The sequence below is a fragment of the Brienomyrus brachyistius genome, chromosome 3 (assembly GCF_023856365.1).
Source record: "Brienomyrus brachyistius isolate T26 chromosome 3, BBRACH_0.4, whole genome shotgun sequence".
NCBI classification, from domain to species: Eukaryota; Metazoa; Chordata; class Actinopteri; order Osteoglossiformes; family Mormyridae; genus Brienomyrus; species Brienomyrus brachyistius.
Genome location: NC_064535.1, coordinates 20001757 through 20014783, shown reverse-complemented (window position 1 = coordinate 20014783; position 13027 = coordinate 20001757).

The following is a 13027-nucleotide window of genomic DNA, read 5'->3' as shown; positions in this document are numbered from 1 at the left end:
TAATAAAAGTAAATGAATCTTATCTTAAATAGCTGGAATGCAATTAATTCTGAAATGAGCCAGTGTTTCTATCATGATCATTATATAACCCCCCCCCCCCCCCCCAAAAAAAAGTGAATAGTTTTGATTTATCCAAGTCCAGTTTACAAACTTGCCCAGTGAAATCTTTGAAATCATTACTCTTAATACTGTAGCGTCTTTTAACTTATTTATGATCAGAGGGACCGAGGTATTTACATACAAATCATGCGGAAATGTAAATCGATGCAACACTTTCATTCTTTTCAGCCAGTGACTGAACCCTGTGTATCGACTGTCTCGGTTCATGCCCGGGTCATAAAATGCACCGTGGAATGCAGAAGATGTAAAACTGTCAGCGTGCTACACTGGATAAGGACGCCTGCTAGTCAGACCGATAAGATCACATGCAAGGTCGAAAGGGAATGCTTATACAGAGCGATTCTCACACTTAAATTTAAGCAGCCCGTCATGCTATGATGCTAATCAAAAGTATACTTGACAGCGATTAATCTTGGTGATACTGCCTTACCACACATATTTTGAATTCATGCAGAACAGTACATTACAAACTGAATGTTACAAAATAAAATGATACACTCGTCCAGCCATAAATATCTCTCTGTCCGGAATGACTTTATCCGCTTGAATGAAGAATTCCTGGCTTACGTTTCTGTATATTCCAGTTTCGTCCTCCCTTCTACCGCTTCTCCAGCCGGTGTGAGAAGTCATGAACAGTTTTGGAAGTTTGATATGTGGTTTATTGGTGGTTTATCTGGAAGAGTGGAATCATTTTAATCCTAAACTGGAAGCAATTGAACCTCAGGTCTACTGAAATTAAATTTTTATAGACTCTTTTGTCTGAGGTCGTTTTTCCAAAGAAAAACAAATTTCTCCCACTGAGTCCTGACAGCTTCTCCCTGTTGCATTGGAAAGATAATCTCTCTCCTCCAAATGTTTGTTTCTGGCGCAGCTCAAAAAGTCACCAGGAAACGGATTAGATTGCTTTTCCACCTTTCTAGTCCAGCTAACCTGCTCCAGCAGTGCCTCACCTGAACTGCCAGGCCGTGGTTCTCAAAACTTTCATCTCGTTGCTGTTAAACCACTACACCATATAGTATATTTTATATTTCAGAGCTTACAGCTTATATAAGATTTGCTTGACAGTTACCTTGCCTCACAGGAGCATGCAGTCGTGAGAGCATTTTGGGAGTCGACCTTCAGTGTTTAATGAACTCGTCCATCAAATGCATTCTTCTGTCAGCATCACCACTTCATCAATGGCTGCATCATCCTCCTGTTCAGTTAGTAACCCATCTCTGGCCACACAAATGGCTCCCAAGGTAAATATTTACCCGAGATGTGAAATTTTCCCAGGACCTCTCTGTCAGTAGTGCTGGTGTGTCACAGCAAGCTTCTGAGACAGGGACCCCACCGCTCTCGTGGGACTGGTCTGTCGGAGCTTCCCTGAAGCTTTGGCCAAATGCTCTTTTGTGCTTTGTGCTAATGGATAACAAGCAAATCTGTGAAACTTCTCAGTCTAGGTGCCGGAAGAGACCAAGACTTACAGGTTTACTGACTTACACAGGCCGAATCAAGAGTGTTCCTGTGGATATGGGGTCTGGTGATTTTGGGAAGCAACAGGTGAGGGCAGACGAGAATATGGGTGGAAGGCTGGGGCTACAGAAGAATTACAAACATCAGCATTTACTGATTTCTGTGCCTTGAAAACCATACGTCTGCATGTAATCACTGCTGAAGGGATTTACTCATTTATGAAGCTTTGTTCTTACTATCCTGAGCCCAGCTATTTTAAATAATGATACTATTTAGCCATCAGAATTTGGTAATATATTTATCTTTTTATGTTACAGTGTGTTTATGTTTTTCCAAAAGACAGATTCTGTGATTAGTCAATTCCGTGTCATATAAATACAGACATCTATTGTGTTGAGTATATTAAAATACAAGGGGTGGCATGGTGGTGCAGTGCTTAGCACTGTTGCCTCATACCTCTGGGACCCGGGTTCGAGTCTCCACCTGGGTTACATGTGTGTGGAGTTTGCATGTTCTCCCTGTGTCGTCGTGGGGTTTCCTCCGGGTACTCCGGTTTCCCCCCACAGTTCAAAGACATGTTGAGGTAATTGTACTTGCTAAATTGCTCATGTGAGTGAATGGTGTGTGAGTGTGCCCTGCGATGGGCTGGCCCCCCATCCTGGGTTGTTCCCTGCCTCGTGCCCATTGCTTCCGGGATAGGCTCCGGACCCCCCGCGACCCAGTAGGATAAGCGGTTTGGAAAATGGATGGATGGATGGATTAAAATATGAATTGATTGATTAATATTGAAATACTGTAAAAGGAATGGGTGCACTAGTGTTTCGACAAGAGAAAGCCAATCAGATAATTGCAATGATGGATGGGAAGGTATAGAAGAATGCACTGGGTGTGCATGAATTTCTATGAAGAGAGGAGAGATGGTTTCTTTCAAGAACCTGGCAGTTGTGAGATTACTTTAAGAATAAGGCCCTGTATTTTCACTAATGCCTCACAACAGCTGATGTGGGTTCGATAAAGTCAGATACTCCCTGACCCTAAGCTAATGGACTTGTCAAGAGTACAAATAGTGGCAGCAAATCTCAAACTGGCACACCTGGAAAGAAGGAGATACAATGGAAAATACTTTGTCTGTATGTTTGTGGTTAACACAGATGTGCTTCTTCGGCCCGGCTTCTTCGTTTATACAATAATGATGTCATGACACCTGGAAAGCCAACTGAAGCATTACATGTGTCCTCTGCAGATAAAAGTGTGCACTACAGAGTGCATTATCAGGGGCACAGAGTGTGCGGTCTGCAGGAAAGCCAGTGTATCTGTACACGCGATCCTGAATGTAACGGAGGGACTATATCGAAAAAAACACAGATGCTTCCTGGCATATTCTGGGACTGAGATGATAAGGAGGGAAATTAGAGGACAGATGTAAAACAGACCAATGGAGATGGCAATAATGGGTGGGAAATTAAAAAATCAATGACCTCAAGAAATTTGTCTCTGAATATTTTTACATAATGACCTGATGAGCTGCATTGTGGGGGCGGCATGGTGGTGCAGTCATTATGACTGTTGTCTTACACCTCCAGGCCTTGAGTTCAAGTCTGCACCATGGCTTCATGTGTGTAGATTTTGCATGATCTCTACATGTCATGAGGTCTCCTCTGGGTATTCCAATTTCCCCCCACAATCCCAAACCATACTGAGGTTAATTGGAGTTGCTAAATTGCCCATAGGTTTGCGTGTGTGATTGTGCCCTGCGATGGTTTGGCATGCTGGGTTCTTCCCTACCATGTTCCCATACCCCAGACCCCCCGCGACCCTGAACAGGACAAGCAGTTACAGGAAAATGGGTGGACCTGCATTGTATATACTGTTGCGTGTCACTGCACAGGGACCGGAAAAAAAAAGACCAAAACAAAACTCTAGCTCTAGAAAAATGCTGTGATTTCCACAACTGTTTTTGTTTACAGGGAATTTGTAGAATTATGCAAAAATTAATGCCACATGCCAGGCCAATGTCTCCAAGACCAAAATGTCTCCAGTTGTGATAAGATCAATTCTGGGAAGTGAAGAGTCCAACACAGGAAACACAAAATGCCTAACTGCCTCACTGGCTTTGGCCAAGGGTGAAGAGAGAATAGCTACCTGGACAGTTCCTGCAGATGGATTAGGTCTTTCATGCCAGTCTAATGACCCAGGTTTAATAAATGTCTACAATGATAATCTCAGAGAGATGGGTCCCTCAGTGTCTCCAGGAGAGCCTGTCTCAGAGAGGAACAAGAACACTTCTCTTTGCAAAGGGTAGTGACCACCCATGCAGTTTGAATGAATGCTTTATTGTGTGGAGACAGCGGGCGGCATTCTTTGTCTGCATGCCAGTCCACGTGGCTCACGAAGTCATTTCCCTCCCACTGGCTGTGCTGTCATCTGCAAAGCCTCTTCCCTCTGCTGCCGCCTGGCCCACCAGCACCCCAGAGACCAACCTGAACTGTTTCTGTTTGTGAATGTGTCACCGCCGGTCCAGGAATGAGGAGTTACGGAGCTAGTGGCAGGCTGTCAGGTCTGATCAGAGCTGTGAGCCTAGGAATATACCCTATTGTCTATCAGGAAATGGAGATCCAAATGCAGTCTGTAACCCACCCCCCCACCCCCCATGAATGAATTTTCAATCAGATATGCATGTCTAAATGTTAGGGCCAAACCTCTGCAAATATGTACCAAGTAAATCAGATTTTACAGAAAAGCACCCTTTATCAGAATATTAACTCTGATGCAATTTTTCCCGAAATGAGTCTTTAAATGTGGAAGCAACTGCCAGAACAAAATATTTTAATTCATATATATATATATATATATATATATATATATATGTATATGTGTGTGTGTGTGTGTGTGCATGCGTGTGTAGAGTATATGAATTTTAATTAAGCACACAATTGACTAATCGTACACTGTATGTCTGCCAGTAGCCTCTGTGGTCTGTTTTTTTAGAAATAGCAGTGGATGCAGAACTGTACAGATGTACATGGTTTCTGTCAGCAACATATTGCTGATTAATTTGCAGACATGTGGGGTGGAGATGGTCTTCCCTGTTTCCTAGGCACATTTCTTTACTGTGTCATCAACACTACGGGGCCACGGGGTTAACCAGACTCATCACTGTCAGCCCAGCTGACGGCGCCTCGCAATTGAAAACATTTCGGGTGGTGCAGTGGGACAAATGTGCTTTGGTTTAACGGCGCGTAGCTTCCTAATTAAAAGTGACGTGTGACTCTGGGAAGGCAGTGTGATGATGGTGAATGTGCTGTGAGAAGCCACCCTGAAAGAAACTATTTCTGCATTTGGTGCTGACAAGCAAGCCAAAGGCTGATTGGAAGAACACTGCTTCACAACAGACAAAAGCACTCAGAGAAACATTGCAAAAACAAGAGGAGAAAAAAAAATCCATCTTGCTGAATAAGAGAAACTTGGATGAAATATATTAGCGTGTTGGCACAGATTTTTTTTATTATTAATGAATAAAAGAGAATGGGCTCATTGGGGCTGAGCTTGTTTCCTGTTTGTACCTTGGCATGGCCTGTGGTCTGATGCGATCTTTCGGTTGCTCTGTAGAGTAGAAACCTGGAGGCCTGGTGTAGTTGATCTAGAGGTAGCTCATTCGCGGTTTACTGTAGCATCCTTTGGCAAGGAGATTAAATGTCATACATCCATCTTCTGTAACGTCATTCAGTGCTGGGTCATAGGCTAACCTGTATTACCGCATTACAATGTAACTAACTAAAATTGTAAGTCCCATTGGATGAATATGGTATCTAAGATTCTAAAAGTATAACAGTAGAAGATATATATCATACTATAGTCAGCTAACAGTAATGGCGACGTTCCTGTGGATTCCATACGCTACAAGCACAAGCCCAAACTTTCACTCTCCTTTTAACACTGTCGACCCGCTCCTCTCGCTACCTTCCGTCTCCTTCGCCACATGGATGCTCCCTCATTCTCTCTGTTTCCCTCTTTTCTGCCCAGAGGAGGAATATGAAGGTTGCTGTGAGTCAGGGAACATGGAGTCAAAAGGCAGCGAAAGAGTCACATAAAGCCAACCGTGGCTGAGTCACTGTGCTGGAACGAGACTCTTAAGTGGTACCATTTGCATGCTCTGTACAGCCATCTGCAGCGTGTCATGGTTTAGTCCTCATTCTGAGGGTTCCACGAATCTTTGGAGAAATGATGTTTCGTGTCAGACATTTTCACACCTCCAGGGGAGTCCATGAACGCGTCTGAAATTCCAGATTATTGTTTGCACGTGGTGTCCTTTTGCTTTTGCATGTTTTGTATTTTACTTTGGGCTCTGGGATAGACGTCCCATGCAGGATGACCCCTGCCAAGCTTGAACCGTGCTACTTGGGATAGGCTGTGAACTTATCCTAACCCCTTACTGATAAGTGCTTGGAAATCAGCTGGAAGGATATATTTTTCTATGTCTCATCCTCACAAAAATACCCCTGACCTCTTACCTAATACTTTGGCCTGATACAAAAAGCCACAATCTTTAGACCTGGACCAAAGAATGTGTTTTTTTAAATCGGTAAATTAAGAAGTATTTGAAATAATCAGAACAGTAGTGTATTGCTGGATTCAATTGAATTACTCTGCTTCAGAAACTGCCCTGCTGTGATTGCTCTGTGCACACTTCTTCATATTTCAATATTACAGTAGTTATAGCGTCTATGCTAGACTCCAGGTCCATGTCACTATTCATCTTTCTTTTCAAACAGCGAGAACATGAAGGGAACAGAAACTCATTTGTTGAAACTGTCCATCATTGTGAAGCCAACATCTTCACTGACACTGACAGAAAAAGACCAGTGGTCTCTTTATGGACGGATGTTATAATTATTTGTGGGTAGGTGGCATGAAATTCAAGTTTAATCAGTAAACTAATAATTTTGTGTAGACGAGATCTTTGATTAAATTACGCAGAAACCGTAAGGCTTGCTCTGAGTGGGACGGTTAACAGAGCCACATAACATCACGAAGGGAAGACGTGCGACTTTATTTGGGTTTGGGAATGGAGATGGATTTAATGAAACAGTGGGGAAGTATGAAAACACAAGACAACCACTTCAGCATGATGGAAGCACAGAGGCAAACGAATTAGTCTTTAGGACTTGGGACAGGATTTATAACGGAACAGACTGCAGGACCAGGGTTCTGCAGGAGCTGCAAGGAAAACAAAAAAAGAGAATCAGATCTTATGTAACTAGTAAGCAGGTAGAAGCTTCTCATCTCATGTCTCTCCAGCCGTATTGAAAAAACAAACCAAACTCACATTTCATTTGTGAAGGGCGGACAGAATTTACTTCAGAGGAAAAAAATTTCCTTTGTTGACGGAAGATTCACCCTTAATTTGAGTTGATTATTTGGTGTAAAATGACTCTAACGGCAGATTCTTGTGACTATGTTCTCATGTGATAGATTCCTATCAGCAGTCGGTGGAAAATAAAAGACTGGAAACAATTACAGAATAATTTCAATTTAATAATAGAAATAAGATGGCAGATGGGAAGGATAGCAGAGAGAGAATCTGAAGACAGAGAGACCATGATTGTATAACGCAAGCTATTTTCTTCAGTTTTGTGCATTTGTATAGAACTTTGATCATCTGCCAGTGTGTCATACCAGCATTTCAGTAACATTTTAGGACACACATAAACTGTTGAACTGAAGTTTTATTTTGCAACCCTTTAATTGGTTTAAACTGAGCTGGCACTGAGACAGCCTATCAGATTTAACTTCTGGCAGCTCATTACATATCATATTTAATCACATCACATTCACTATTGGATTTAGTATCTGGCAAGTACCTTGAGAACTGGTGTTGCTCAATAGTGAGTGAGGCTTTATCGTCTCCTTTCTGAGGTTCGACTGCCATACTTCTGACGAGCGTTGCATTCATTTGGGTGCAATACGTTTTCTTTAATACTGAATTTATGAATATTGAATTTCTTGAGAATTGTCTGGCCCTTTATTGTCAACTTGACTGTAACATCCTCACACGATTTCTTTCATGTTACTTTTTCACTAGATCTCAGAACAGAAGTTGAGTGGAGTTTGTTATACCTCTTTTCTGTTTGTCAAGGATGGATTGAGTGGCATCTCCATCATTCCAAGTGTCTCATTTTAATCAGTCCTGAAACACTTCACTGCTTCCCCCCTCCCCCTTCCAGTTGACCACTTTTCAGATTTTAAAGACTTCATTCCTCATTTCTCAAGTCCTAACAAAAGACTGATCAAGATGAAACCACAGCTCATATCCATGATTGGCAGTTTCTTATAACTGTTCTAAAGAACTCCTTGTATTTTGAGAAGTGGATATAACCTGTAAATATTTTATGTATAATATACTATATTTGTGTCTGTAACAAAAAAGAAAAGGAGATGAGCAGAAATAAGACCTTCCTGTATGGAATGCAGCTGTTGAGTTTGGTCATTGATTGTAGTCACTGAAGTCTTGCAAAGCAAACAAGCTGTCAGCTTTGCATCCCGCAGCCTTGACTCAGTTCAGCTGAGGACTATCAGTATCATGAAGACCAGAATTGTCTCTAAGATTGTGTTAGCTTATTATGGAGTCGTTTACTGGGTCCGCTTAGGGATACGTGAATGAACAAAATCTCTTCAAAGTACAAAGGAATGTCCATTAAGCTGAGTGTTAAATGGGTCAGTTAGATGCATGGTATCACACTACATGCACACTAATCAAAATGGCCTGTATTTATGATCCCGAGGTGGCCTAGACCTCTGATGTCTACTGCCTGATGTTCCATCTTTTAAAATACCAAGTACTCAGCTCTCTTTCAGTTTCTTTCTCTCTCCCTTTCTGTCTACCTACCAGGTGCGTGTTCTGTTTTGTGAGGTTCTCGACCAGCCAAACAGGACGCTATATTAAGCAGAAAACATGGCATCAAATGAAGGTTTAGTTCATACTAAAAGTACATACCATGAAGAAATAAGACTGAAATTGCTGCATGGAAAATACATACATAATACAGAATTTACATGATTTATTTGACAGGCATCCTGTGCAGATAGTTCTGTCATCCAATAAAGCAATTTTGTGTTTGATTTTGTAAAGCATTGGCACCCTTCTCTTGTAAGACCCAAGTTACACGGTTGTCTCATTCCAACTGAGAGAGTCCATGCAATACTATAATCGGTTTGCTAGCTACCGCTACAAGCTGGAATGTTCCAAGGAGAGATGATCGAAGGGTGATTCCTGTTTCCTTTTGCTTTCAGATGATGGGGGTGGGAGGATGTCTATGGTCAGACTTCTACTATCAACAAACTTTCTAGCCCCAACCTGTTTGTCCAGCCTGAAATGACCAAGCCTCATCATTTGGTTTTAAACACTTTCAACAGCACACAAGCCATACATGTTATGTTGCATGTGGCTCGCTCAAGGTCCCCGATATGGAATTCTTAGCAACCACATATGATACAATTTAAATATTTCTTCAAGATCAAAACCACTAGCTGGGGGAGAGCACTTCCTGTTCACAATACGGCATGTTCTAGTGGAATTAAAAATCCATCTTACTCATATCTGCGCCTTCCAGGGATGGGATGAGGGAGTCCTTGGTCTAGACTAAGCTACTGCTGACCTGTTCCTCTACTCTGTTCAAAAATACGTTTTTGCTGAGGAGTTGTAACTATGAATTACGATTAAGAGAAACTGAATACCGAAAAACTAAGGAGCTTTTTGGTACATACTGTGAAATCCAGTAACATTCAGTAATGTGGGTCATGCCATTTTTATACAGATTGTTAAAATTTCACTGCTTCTTAAGATCATATGTAAAGAGCAGGTTCATCTGATTATATCAGTAGTACTGCTACGTGTTCTTACCCTACGTTTTTGTCCCTATCCATTCATGTTTATTTCCTTGTTCTACTGGTTATCACCATGTCAGCCATTCTGAAGAAAAAACATTAGGAAACACTTTACTTGAAGGGGCACTAATAATGTAACAGTACAGACTTATTTTATCAATAAATAATTAACCAGAATCTAACTGTTAGTTGTGTATTGATCCCATATTTTTTCATCATTAATCAATCATGACGGTTCATGTGTTTCACACAATAACCATATTAGATTATGATTTGTTCTTGAGTGGTAACTGAATAACTAAGTTGTGTGCCCTCAAGTAAAGTGTTACCAAACATGATTAATAGATATCTATATCTATAGATATAATTAGCAAGTTGTGGCAGTAGATTAGTTCATGTGAATTATAAAATGTACATTGCTCAGTGGGTAGCTCTGTTTCATAGCACCTCCAGGGCTGAATCCTGCACCCTGAGTGTATGTAGAGTTTGTTCCCTAAATTGCCTACAGTGTGTGAGTTAGTGGGTCTGTGCCTTGTAAAGGACTGGCATTCCGTCTTGTTCCTCTGCTTTGCACCTCCTGGGATAGGTTCCCAGCTCTCCATCACCCTGTAGTGAATAAATGTTTGGAAGATGGATGAACCTATGAAATACCCAGAAATTCAACATTTATAGGTCATAAAAATGACTTGTATTTTGTGTTTAGTCATAATTTCAATAGTGATGCTTATAAAGTATCATAGTCATTTCACCATGGTTATATAACAGTTATATTAATCCAAATTATCTTCTCTTTCCATATGTGCAAGATATCATCTCCATGATTGCATGATTTGCACTTACTATTTGCTTTATTAGTTGTCAGTATATCATGAAGCTGTGCGTCTCACTGTTGCAGATACCACTGTAACTAGCTAGGAATATATTTTGCTGTGAAATGGAGCATTTAATGGAATTCTAAAAAATGAATCACACAGACAAATCAACACAGAAATATGCCCTGTTTATAAACTAATCTTCACTGATTGCTCTCTTTAATCCCACACAGGAGTATCACTCAGATGACAAAGGCCTTACTTAAATAAGAATTACACAGTCACAGTGACAGGAATGAATTTCCATGGGATCGTGTTGTAACTTTCTTTGCATTTTGTCCGGAATCCCGATAACTCCCAAAATGATGTATGTCAGTAGCAGAAACAGCCCTTTTTGGATGCTCACGAAACCCACAAGATCTTGCAGAACACTTTATGGATCCTGCCAAAAAAAGAGTGAAATGATTCAAAGCCTGACGTGCTCACGACTTAGTGGTCTAGAGAGAGGAACACTTTTTTGGATTTCGGCAAAATGTGAAAATGGGGCCCTTCTACATTTGTATTGTCTCATGACCAGGGCCTTGATGAAGGAGACAAAGAGTGAATAACTATTTATTTGGGGTTGCAGCTCTCTATGGTCTCTGTCCTTTGAACTGGAGATCCTGAATCCGGATTATTTTTGATACTACAGTGCATTAATTATGAAATTTGAATTATGAAATTCCATGAAATTTGCTCTCAGCAGCCTGAAATGTGGGCCAAAGATGGCTTTTTTTTCAGCATTAAGTGTTTGGCTTTACCAGGGTTGTTGGTTTGAGTCCCATCCTGAGACCTACTGTAAGTGGTTCTAGGTATGATACTAAAATATGACTAATTAAAATGTTCATACTTATAGACATGCAAAAATTTCTGCAAGTTGCTTTGAATGTAAACACCTGTCTATCTTAGGCCTCTGGTGTAATTATTGAAAACAGATTAACTTTTGACTATTTTTCTTTACTTTAACTAGGTTGGTACTTTTGTCCTCGAGACCCTGACCAGGATAAGCAGTCAAGAGATGCATGGATTGATAGACTGACAGCTCAGTGGTGACAGCAACATTTCCCTGCCTGGTGATTTTGCTTAACTGAAGCCTTTATTCAAACTGGAACCTGCATCCAGTCATGGTGATGTAACCTGAAATGCCATTGAAGGTATCTATAGAACTGTTAACTACAACTAGAAAATAGTGAGTTTGTGAATCACTACAAGCCTGGTGTCTATAGCGCTGGTACAAATCTGAGGAAAAGGAGCCTGCCAGTGAGACCCTGGTCTTTGATGCAAATGGAGAAGGTTCAGTTAAAGCCGCGCTTAAAGCCTGCTCTTTGAATCTCAGCATTTCAAGCTGACTCTTTTTATACTGAATAACCGTTAGCTATTTTGGATTGTGGATTTTAGAGCAGCAGCCAATTTCTCTCCGAAAAAAATTTGCCCGCAGATAGGCAAGACGACAGGAAACCCAAACAAGTCTTTGAGCAGGATTTATATGCAGTAGTAGTTTAACTGGAGCTTCTATCACACAGAACCCATCCGTCCAGCTACTGTAGCTGAACTGTCACTTAAATATTCTACCAAACATGAACCATTGCTGCTGAATTGGTATAGCAGTGCAGGCTTTTTGTTGGCACAAAGTAATCAACATTAATGGCCAATTTATGGGCAAATTTAGAGACAAGTGGCTGATTTCCCTTGCTTCTGTGATTAACAAGGCATTAATAATGAAATTAGGTTGTATTTGTCATTGGTACAAGTCCAGTTATATTCGAATGTGTTTCACATAGTCCATCTTGCTCTCCTGTGTAAGACACGCACATACAGAGGTAATCTTGGTGTCAAAGCAGAGGTTCACCCATTCTTCTAGCATTGCTGGAACATTCCAGAAACACTGGAGATGTGGCAACTCTGCTGACCGTGGGGTTTGAGCCAGCAACTTCCCAATCACAAGCACAGAAGCCTAACCCCTCAGCCACACACCACACGCTTTATCATCTACAATCTCAGAAAAAAGGGTCAAAATTTGTACCTTTGCTGGTGACTGGGGCTGTATCCTCAAGGGTCTGCCAGTTGTACCCTTAGCTGTGGGTAATCGTACCTTTTACGCTACAGAAATTGAGTCTGAGGTACAATTACAAATTACAAAAGGTACAGCCCCAGTGACAAGCAAAGGTACAAATTGCTCTGTGAGAGTTTCCAGTTCTCCAAAGATGTCTTTACATCATCAACTGATTGTTTGTGTGTGTGTGAGCGGGTATACCTATCCTTATGGGTACACAATGTCCCCATAACGTGATAAGTATACGTTTTTTTTTTCTGATTTTCCAATTTCCTGGTCCCCATAAGGGAAAACTCTGTTTTATTAAAATCAGTGACTGCTATTAAAAAACTAAAAATGCAAAAACTCTAGTATTTTGCTTGGTTAGTTATGGTTACGGTTAGGGCAGGGTGGGGGTTAAGGTTGTCATAGTTAGCGTTAGCATTTTTCCCATAGAATTGAATGAGCGAGTCCCATAAGGATAGGTATACCCTACTTGTGTGTGTGTGTGTGTGTATAAAGGGTTTATAAATCACCGCTGGAAACAGGATTACTGACAGGCAGACATGCCTATAAATGGTAGTGTCCAATATTTAGCTGCGTTATATGACTCATTTAAAATAATAGGTGGAGCACAATGATGTTTCTATAATGAAACATTTTCTCCTTTCAGGAAAATTACCCG